This window comes from Podarcis gaigeae (genome assembly GCF_964106915.1).
Source record: "Podarcis gaigeae genome assembly, chromosome: 3".
Taxonomy (NCBI): domain Eukaryota; kingdom Metazoa; phylum Chordata; class Lepidosauria; order Squamata; family Lacertidae; genus Podarcis; species Podarcis gaigeae.
Genome location: NC_139680.1, coordinates 50,101,024 through 50,112,158, shown reverse-complemented (window position 1 = coordinate 50,112,158; position 11,135 = coordinate 50,101,024).

The following is an 11,135-nucleotide window of genomic DNA, read 5'->3' as shown; positions in this document are numbered from 1 at the left end:
CAAACCACCTCACTGAGGTACGGTGCACTCTCACAGTGAGTTCTGATAGACCAATGGTTTTCAGACCATATTCCATGTTGAGTTTTATAACACATCAACGCAATACAGTACAGAAGGAAAGAAACCATGTTCTCTGTCTTTATTACAACGGGGTTTATGGAAGGAGACGTCCTGGCCCCTACAATTGCAACCAAATGATTACAAATATTGTGGGAAGAAAGTGACCGTGTTCTGCCATATTTCAGTAGGCAGCACACTTGTATCACCATTGCTTTCCTGGTTTCGCTTTCTGAGAGGAAGAGTGGAGGGATGAGGTGCAGGGAGCTTGGCCTGGTGCTCCGTGGCAGGAGCACTGGATTGGTTCCATCACCGCATGTTGGGAAGCTTGGGAAGCCATGGTGCCTCATCCTCACCATCTCACCAACTGCTGGGGCCTTATCTGTAGATGAAATGAAGTCAAACCATACGGCAGTGAAATTGTCACGTATGCTTTTTCCTCTGGCAACCCTTAACTTCTGAGAAATCATTTCTAGTAGAGCAGTTTGCCACACTTAGTGGCAAACTAATAATCTAGATTATTGAAAAGTTTCCCCAAATTTAGCAGTTGTGGTACAGATGGCTAATGAATTATTTATTTTAACACCTCTATCCTTGTCAATAGAAAGATTTAAAAGTGCAGGATAAGGAGAAGGTGAAACTGGTTGCTTAGTTCTTAGGACAGTTTCAGGAAATACTTCCCTCTCCTCCAGATGCTGAATGTTTGGGCAGTCCCACAACATATGTTTATTTGTACTTAGTAATTGACATCCTCTCTGACAATGGGGGATAACTCAAGTGCATAAATGAAATTTGTTTTAGGGTTAGGTACCAACCAAGGACTATTTTGAAATATATTTCTCTAGTATGTGCTGACAGGGATTTGTATGCACTCTTAGCCCAGAGCCAATTCCAGTTGTCATAACACCTGGAGTTTATTAGGTACCCTTGGATAAGAAGATTTAATAACGGACAAGCTTCTCTGAAAAACAACTTGGCCAGTGTGCCTTATGTTCCTTTGCAATATACAACTGCAAGGGACTGTGGTTTTCCAGAGAACTTGCTGATTTCAGATAGTAAGGTTCGGCTGACTTGGTCAGTACCATACTTCAATTGAGTGTAAACCCTAGTAAATTCATTAGAATTCTCTGCAACCCAAAGGGCTATTTGCAGGATCACCGCAGAAATAAGGCCCTGAAGGCAAAATGAGAGCTGGTGTTGTGTAGTGGTTACAGTGTTGGACTAGGACCTCAGAGACCAGGGTTCAAATCTCCATTTAGCCATGTAGTTCACTAGGTGACCTTGGGCCAATCACTGCCTCTCGGCCTAAGATGCTTCACAGGGTCATTGTGGGGATTAAATGAGGAGGGGGAGCACCAGCATCTCTCATGATCTCTCATGGTGCATTTAATTTAGCACTTTTATTTTTATTTGCTTCTATTTTCTACAGTCAACCTGTGCTCCTGAAATATATGCTTTCATAATTTAATTAATCGCCGTGATTTGTATTCATGTGGAATGACTGATTTATTAGCTTTCAAGGCTTCTGTAATTACTCTGTGTAAATCAAGTTTGGAGAGATTATGTTGTAATGGCTGCAAATGTACATTACTTGCAACACAGCAGGGATTGGTCATACAAGAGAGGTTGTGCAGATGAACGCATTAATGGCTTGAACTCTGTAAAAACACGTGGATGGCACAATACTGTTGGGGGGGGGGAATCTCAAGATGGACATCTGTGTTAGAATTCCTGCTCTACTTTCTGTCCACAGAACACTTTTGCTCTACTGGTGGAAGTGGAAAGAAGGCAATTATTGCTGCTTCCCCTATCCCCTGCTGGATGTCCCACACCTCTGGAGTAGATTTTCAGAAGTCACAAAGGGCTGGCACGACCCAGTAGGGTTCTTCTTATGTTCTTAAAAGGAATTAGAAAAGGCCTTTCCAGAGGATCCAAGTCTATTGATACAACTCTAAATACATTTACTCAGAAACAGCGAGTGTTCCTTCTGTGCTAAGCTGCAAGTTTCTGTATTGCTGTTGTATGTTGGTTTGCTGATATCTTCCACTTTAAAAAAATGCATTGGTGCTTGAAATTTAAGCTATGTGTTGGGCTGCAGACAGACAATAGTTTTGTCTTAGAGATGACAGAGAATTGAAAATGATATGCGAGATATATCATTTTCCATGGTGTGTGTGTACTCCTTCCTTTTATTCTACTATTGTCTGGAGTCAACAGTTTTTGCAGGCTTTTAAAACACTACAAAACCCTGTTTTACCAGAAATGATTGTGGAACAAAAGAAATGAATGAGCACACCCTGGGCAATGATGGTGCTGTCATGCCACTTTCAACTCTTTCTCAAAAATAATAATTGTTTCCGCCCTTAAGTATTACCCTTGAAATGCACCTTTCTTATTTGACAGAAGTTTATTCCTGAATCTTCTGCCTTTAAACCATCACAACCTAAAAATGAAATGAAACCTTACCTCTGTGGTAATCAGCTACAGCCTACTGTGTAATAAAACAGTTGCGATAATAGAAAATAATTGGAAAGAGACAAATGTCTTAAACTAGGCCTAATTCATTTTTCCCAGGAGTGTATAAGCAACCCCTCTAGATACTGTGCCAACCCTAGCAGCGACACAGAATTGCCTTTAAATACAAGAATAAAACATTCTGTGGAACAGGTATTTAATGGCTAATAAAATGCCAGGATGTGTGCCAGACCATGTGTGGTGAATTGCTCCAAGAAGTAGCAGAGGAAATGTACTCCCCTCTCCTCTGTTTATAAGTGTTTTGTGCACAGAGTGTTTTGTGCCTTGCAATATGTTGGTCTTATTTCTGGACCTTCCTTTATGAAGTATGATTCTATGTATGAATAGTGCTATTAGATGTACAAATACAAAGCACATGCCAACATGTGTAAGTTCAGTCTTGTATTTAGTGTACTTCATCTGATATAAGTATGTTGCTGTCTACTGTCAGTAAGTTCCAATAATTTGGTCAATGTTGATATCTACTGGTAAGTCTTAAGAAACCCAGAGGGAAATTTTAGGGGAAAACTGATGTTTACCAGTGAATGTGAGCAATTTTGGATGATGTGGGCATTCTGATGGAGGTATTATACTCATGGCTGCCCCATATTCCTTCTTTACAGAAGCTTGTAAAAGCAACACTCACTTTGGGAAGTAGCATAAGACTTTTTAAATTTGATAGACCATTGTTGGCAAGGGTGAAGCTTTTAACTGGAATGCACCTTATTTTTCTTGGACATTGATACTGCCTGTTTATGTCTAGCAAGACCGTCAGAAGACTTAGGTTCTAAGAGAGGAAGTGAGCTAGAAATCCAATTAATCAAAGCAAAATTCAGGACATTCCTTTCAATGTAGTTCTTCACTGAAATGATGCTCTATCTTGAGTGGATGGAAGCATGGCCTGAGATATGAAGTCCCGTAGACTTATCCATACAACATGTGTGGACGGTTTATGCTGTTGCTTTGCTCTGCCACAAGCATATATATAACCTGGTGATGGATCATGAGGGAGAACTGCCTTTAAAGACTGAGAGCATAGCGTACAATTTTATAATGTACATTGGCCTATGATTGCAAATCTGTAGCTAAAACAGGTTCTGGACTTTTAGCTTCACACCTGCTTATGTCAAAATATAGTTCTGGTTCCCTGCATTCCATAGCTCAGAACTACCACTCCATTTTAAAGAGCTGAACTTCATTGCATGTCTGGCTCACTTCCAGGCCACCAAATCGCAATTGCAGCCTTAAGGCAAACTGTGAGCTATTCAGATCAATGGGAGTTTTGACACAGACCTGATGATATGTACTTCTTTAAAGATGTTTGACTTATGTAAGGCTTCATACTACACATTTTTGCTTTGGCCCCAGATCTCAGTCCTTCCTTAGACTGATTTCAGTTATACGTTGAATTTTGACTGAACATGACAGCTTCATTTTTCTACTAAAAGCTTATGATAATTTGACTTAATTAGTTTAAATTTTTAAATTATTTAAATTATAGGGTACCGTTTGATGTAAAACGGCATTCTGTGGGAGCATATTAATTTTACTTGTGTATCTGCTCTGAGGATTAGTTGATGGTGGTGCGGGAATGTCATCTGGGTGGAACTTGACATGTTTGTCTGCATATTGCATACCAGGCCCACTTCAGCAAGAGGCTTTATTGAGCAGATGACAACTGTTTAACACATTCAGCTTGGTCCATAAACCCAATGGAGCAGTTCACATGCATATGTAATTTTCAATTTGCCCTAGTTTTTCTGAAAATACTATATTGCGAGTTTTAAAAAGTAAATCAAGTACATTGGATCCTGCTTGTTTAAGGCTCACGAAGACCCCATAACGCTTTAATTTAAAGTATTTGTGGGATTCTTTGTTAGATCAGGTCAGTGGGCTCCCCAGGTGGAATTGGACTAAGGGATTCTAGAGAAAACAACTGAAAAGCAGAAGCTCTCACAGGTAGTTCCAGGCTACTGATATTTTTGGGGTAGGATTCAGGCAGATACCAGCAAATTCAGGTTTCACAATTAAAGTTGATCTGGCACTTCTGCACATCAAGCTTGCTTGCCCCTACAAAAAACACTGATTGTAATTTTATTTACATCTTAATTCTTTTGCAATAAAGAAAAATGATGGGAAAATCTGAATCAAACTGAGTTAAATTTCTCCCCACTCCTTGCTCAACAGCCTTGCTTCACATCTTCCTTGAGTGTTTTTGCCTGACTGGAATCTGCCCTTGAACCTGGAGAAGGAGTCTTGCTTGCCTGGAAGGAGGTTGGAGAAGGGTGTGTGAGTGGTATAGAAATCTGCCTAACATACAAAGTTTTAAATTCATTGTTCTACCCACTTTTGCCCCTTTGGCCCTTGCAAGGTTGCCCAGAAGGGAATGTGGCTCTGAGTCTTGAAAATGTCCCCCACTCCTCCAGTGTAGCCATACTCACTATTAGCCACTGACATGCCTGTTCTTCGTTTGTTCCACACTCAGAAGTCGCAAGAAATCTTTTTATGGTGAACAATATTACTGAGCAGACCTGAAAAGAATGTAATTCAACTAAGCAGAACAGAATGAACATGCTGTTTGTTCATTATGTGTCTTTGTACAGCCACTTGTAAATATTTCGCAGAGCGTTATATGGCCACACTCGTTAATGTTTATGGCTTGCTGTTGAGCAGAGAAACAGAAGTAAGGAAAGGCAAAGGCTTTTTTAAAAGCTGTGAAAATTTACTGACAGCTCTGAAGCCGACTGAGAACTCCCAGGTAAGTTCCACCCACTATTGTGTGGGCACGTTGATCCCTCCCCTTACCTGGCCAACTCTCTCCTGGCAACGCCTCCCAGCTGGGATTGGGTAACTGGCAGAGTTAGGCGGCCACCTCCAGGTGTCCAGCTGGGGGGGAGGGGCACGAACCCAGGCTGTACTGCTGGGAGCCGCATGGGATTGTGGGGGCTGCATGTGGGGAGCGGTCATTGATGGTTGGCCATTGCCTTTCTTGCAAAAGTGTGTGTGGTTAGGTGTTCTTGCCAGACGTTAAGCTTCTGAGACAATGGATTTGAGAGAGCGGGCAATTATTATTTAGATGGATTAATGTGTTTTACCATTAATACTTTAACTGTGTGCACTACAACTTGGCATTCTTCCCATGAAAGAGATGTGCAACTGAGACAGACACTGCATCCCCCAGTAACTCTGTGCCTTGCATGTGCACACCAGAACCTGACATTCTGGTACATGTATTCTGCAATCACTTCCTATGGTCTGTGTTGGTCTGACAGTGCAAGGCTAGAAATCACACTTGTTCCTGATGCCTGTTCATTCACTGATGGGCAACTGATATTCCAAGTTCTAGAACAAACATCACACTACCCTGCCCAGGTAGAGATGAAATTTGACCTAGAGAAGAATCAGCATGAAGGTTCATGCTACAATAAGTGCATTCGTCTTTAAGGTATCGTGGGACTCTGACATTTATCCAGATTTGCTAAGGTGCTTTGCATTTCACATGCAAATCATATTTGAAAGGACAAGTGTACTTTTGAAGATTGTGAAACTTCACAAAAGGCGTATAACCATAAATATGTCAGTGGAACATTAAAAATGAGAGGCTGGGTTTGAGATTCTTACGAAAGCTTGACCTATAAATGTCAATGCAAAGGATAATGTTATGCCCTATAACCAACCACAATGTGTTGTGATAAAATGAGTAGACAGGACTCTGTTGTTTAACTGACACAGCAGGCTTTCTCCCCAGCTAATAAATAAACGGATGGATGAATTAAAGGATGTAAATGAAGGCTGCTCTGCCTTTTGGAGGAAATTATATATGATTTCATAGAATTTTCGTTTCTTCCGTTTGGCTGTTACTTCCTAATATTCACTTAAAACAAAACAAAACAAAAAAGTACAGGAAGTTGTGTTGGCCCATTAGTGAAATTCCAAAATCCACAGTAAGGCAATATCTTTCTAGGACAAACCAAAATGGCACAGTATATAGTGAAGCAGCTTTTTATTGCTCCAGAGCTCTTCACTTAGGTTGGATGCTAAGCAAAATGAATGTGGGGAAAAGTGGGAAAAAAGCTGGCTTGATGTGGAAGCCACAGAGCCTGCATTCCACTCCCAGTCTTAGGATGGAGCATATGATTGCAGACTTACACTGATTAGACTCCACTAGGTACTATTGACGTTTCAGGTATTTTGTTGCTAAAAGCAATGGATAGGCTAGATTTGTGGCAAAAGGAACTCTCTACACAGATTTGGGTTTGTGGCTTTGTTCCATAAATGATGGGCTACATTTTAAGCCTTGTCAGTGATGCGCACGTAGGTTCTTGCAGAAAGCCTACGGGATTTTGGCCTTCAGTGAAAATATACCAGAATGTGATTTGCAAGCCCAAAAGCAAGCCCAGATGAAAGCACAGCTTCTAAAAGGTATTGTGACAGCAGCTTATACCACTATAATGGCTACAACTTGCCCAAAAGATTCTAAGCCCTACTGTTAGCTATGCCACAGCTGATGTCATATATGACATCAGGTGTGTGGCAGGTAGGAGGAGCTTGGCCAAAATGACACTGAGGGTCAAATGGGGAGGCCTGTGGGCTGGAGGTCATCTCCCCCATGCCTCCCCACATGATTTTTCTATGCTGTATATTTTTTCTGTACTATAAACAGCCATGGCTTCCGCCACAAAATCCTAGGAAATGAGTTTGTAAAGGGTGCTGAAAGTTGCTAGGAGACTCTTATTCTCCTTGCAGAACTTCAGTTCCCAGAATTCCCTGGGAAGAGTGGTTTCCAATCCACTTTGAGAATTGTACTCTGTGACATGAATAGCGGACTCAAACCACAGCTCCCAGGATTCTTTGGGGGAAGCCATGATGACTGTTTAAAGGGATGTGATACTGCTCTAAATGCAAAGTGCAGATGGGGGCCAAGGCATACTTTGCACACCACATCCACAAATGGTTAAGAGTGAAATTAAGACTAAAATCAAAGAGACTTAAAACTGTCCTTCTTAAAGCAGCCTGGACAGCCAAAGAAATTATGGCAGTTCATTTATATTTAAGAATTGGATATTCAATTAAAACCAGGATAGCGAGCATTGCGGTGGCGGGGAGTGGGGAAGGGTAATTTCTTTCCCGCACCTTAATGAACACTAGGCAGAAGCCTGCTGTGTCAGCCAGCTCATGTTACATGGCACTGGTAACGTAGTGTGAACGGGCTGAAGTAACTGGACATGACAAGCCACAACAATGACACATCTGCTGAGGAAATGCAAAAAGACAGGGGTGACTGGGAATCATGGTCAAAAACTTTTACAGAATCTGAAGGAAGAAAAAAAGAATAACCTTTTCGTAAGAATCTGTTGAGGAATGCATTTTTGTCTCACAGAAGAGGAGGGCAGGGGATGTTGGAGTAAAGCTTGTGAGCAGATCCTGGTTTGTATGGCATAATGCACATAGTGGTGTTAAATATGCACCAATTAATTAAGCAAAGTGAAGCCTTTGGAACTAATAATACCTCACCCATCTGACTGGGTTGCCCCAGCCACTCTGGCTTCCAACAATTCATAAAACCACAGCAAAGCAGCAAACATTAAAAACATCCTTATATACTATTTAGGGAAGCACTTGCACATTTAGCACTTTTTCATTTGTTACGAAGTCATGAGCGTTCTTATTGATGTTATTCTACGCAACAAAATATATTTTACATTCACACCGTAATACCATGAGCCATGGCTGTTGCAGAATGTTCATGAACATTCTGGCTGCTCCGGGGGAAAAAAGCTCACAATTTCAGCTTGCAGCTTCTTGTGAGAATTGGCAGGCCAAACTTTCACACAGACTCAGGGAGGGAAGTTGAAACATGGAGGTCTGTGAAGCAATGGAACTCACAAGACAAGGGAAAGATCAGGAGCCATTATGTGCTGTGGCTGAAGGAAGTGGAGGAAGCAGGCAGTGTTCTCAAGGTCATCTGAGGACACTTTTTTAAAACCCTCCTCCTAAAACACATACACATCTAGCAGCAAGAGAGAGTGTTTATTTGGATGAGATGGAGGAACTACATAAGGCATCTTCAAGAAGCCATCAAGAAAACTGACCCACATGAATGGGTTACTCCCCAGACAAAAGGCTAATGGGTCAGGCAACCTGGTAATGTAATTTCCTGCATACGAGAAGGGTTTTATCAGTTACCAGTATTCAAACGTTGCATGTGTTGCTGGTTTTGTAGGTCATGCAGCTGCACAATAATCAATGAGAGCATCGGGGCAGGTGGCTGTGGGTCCCTGGTCAGCTGAACACTGACTCAGTTCAAAATATTTGACAGTCTGAGCTGGATACAGTTGTTTTGGAATATAGTTCAGCATTACCAATAGACAAATCTGTATTTCAGGAATGGAATGGAAAACTTTTGTTGACCTTACTTTTTTGAATCACCTGTAGCTGCCTTCAACGGCATCCCTGTGGCAACATTCATGTGTGCTCCAGACAAGTTATCTCAGGGAGCAGTAGATGGAAGAGCTAGAGATTGGAGCAGGAGCAGAGAAGATTAGGATTCGAAGAAGGGAGCAACGAATGAGAAAGGGGTCTGGCAAACTTGCATACAAAACTGTATGCAATTGGAGCAATTGGCACTAATCTGCAGGCAAATTTTCAGAGTGACTTAAAAAATAGAACTTGCAAACTGATGTGGAACTGAGTTGAACTAAAGATTGCACAAATGAGAAACAGAGATATAAAAAATAATAGTAGTAGTAGTTACAGGTAGGTAGCCGGGTTGGTCTGCCGTAGTCAAAACAAAATAAAAAAAATCCCTCCAGTAGCACCTTAGAGCCCAACTAAGTTTGTTATTGGTATGAGCTTTCGTATGCATGCAGTGTATCTGAAGAAGTGTGCATGCACACAAATGCTCATACCAATAACAAACTTAGTTGGTCTCTAAGGCGCTACTGGAATGATTTTTTTTATTTTGCTTCAAAATAATAATAAACGGATTTGCCCATCCTTATTGGAGATTATTTAAAACTACTGCAATAGATTTTTTTTTAATAAACCACGAACTAGGGCACAAATCACCTCAGAAATAAATATGGCAGCATGGTTAACAATAAGCAGAATCAAGGGGTGCTTCCAGATGGGCAGCTGTTAGCAATATTAAATCACTGCTCCTCCACTGTTACTAGCAAAATTCCACTTGACTGTCCACTATAACTTACTGCACTTTTTCATCAATCACAGTGGGTGGGATGTAGTGCTTTGAGCATGGAGGGGAAAAGTCCAATGGTCAGAATGGTCTTATGAAATTTGGAAAAAAGATTCTAAACTGGTGGTGACCATCAAGTTTCTTTTCTTGTTTACATTTGAAGTATAGTGTTATAGCACTAACATTCATTCATTCAAACAATAGATTTCCTATATGTTAATATTTTTTTAAAAATGTTAATGTTTTAAAAACCCCGATTGAAGCCAATGGAAGAATTAAGGAGCTAAGTTACGGATTGGTTACAGTATCACCAACTACACAATATGTTTTAACTAGATTAAAAAAATTGGGTTTTGGACCAAAGATCACAATCTGAAAGAGAGTTATTACAGAATAAGGAAAAACTACTGTCTAAAATGTATAAATTATTACTGGAATGGGAAACAAAGGACAAGCTGGTTAAAGCTTTAATGACCCACTGGGCAATGGACATAGGGCATAATATAGAATTAAAACTCTGGGAGAAACTTTGGAAGAACGATTTGGAATTTACTGTTTGCTACACACTGAAAGAGAACTACATGAAAATGACTCATAGATGGTATTTAACCCTGAGCAGATAGGCTAAGATGTATAAAGTAGAATCAGATTTGTGTTGGAAATGGAAAGAAATGGAAAGAACTTTTTTCGTATGTTGTGGGCATGTAAAAAAGTTAAAGAATATTGGGAAATAATATATAATGAGATGAAAAAAGTGTTTAAAACAAACGTCCCAAAAAACCTGGAGGCATTTCTGTTAGGAATTGTTCAGACAGAGGTCCCCAGGTGTCAGAAAAACTTATATTTGTATGCAACAATGATGGCTCAGAGTTTGATAGCCCAAAAATGGAAAGTGAGAGAGGTCCCAGGTAAGGAGGATTGGCAGCTTAAGATGACAGAATATGCAGAGTTAGCTGGTCTAACAAATAGAATAAGAGAGAAAAAAGAACAGGTATTTAAAAAGGAGTGGAATTTTTTTGTTGAGTATACAGAAAACAATTGTGCACAGTTGAAAAACACTGGCAGTATTAGGGTAAATTCAACAGTATAATAAATATTGGAGTGATGTAAGATAGGAAAACTGGGTTAGATGGTTACAGCAAAATATGCAGGAATGGTGGATAACCATGGAAGGAGAAGGAAGGAAGTCATTGAATGTATGGTATAATGAAAGACGTTTAATTTGAGATGAAAAATTGAAAACATATATAATAAATTGAAAGCATATACAACATATAACATATATAATACTTAAGGCTGCAGCTATCAAATCTGCACTTCCTAAAGCAGTATGAGAACAAAAAAAATAGGCATCACTCGAAATTTGCAC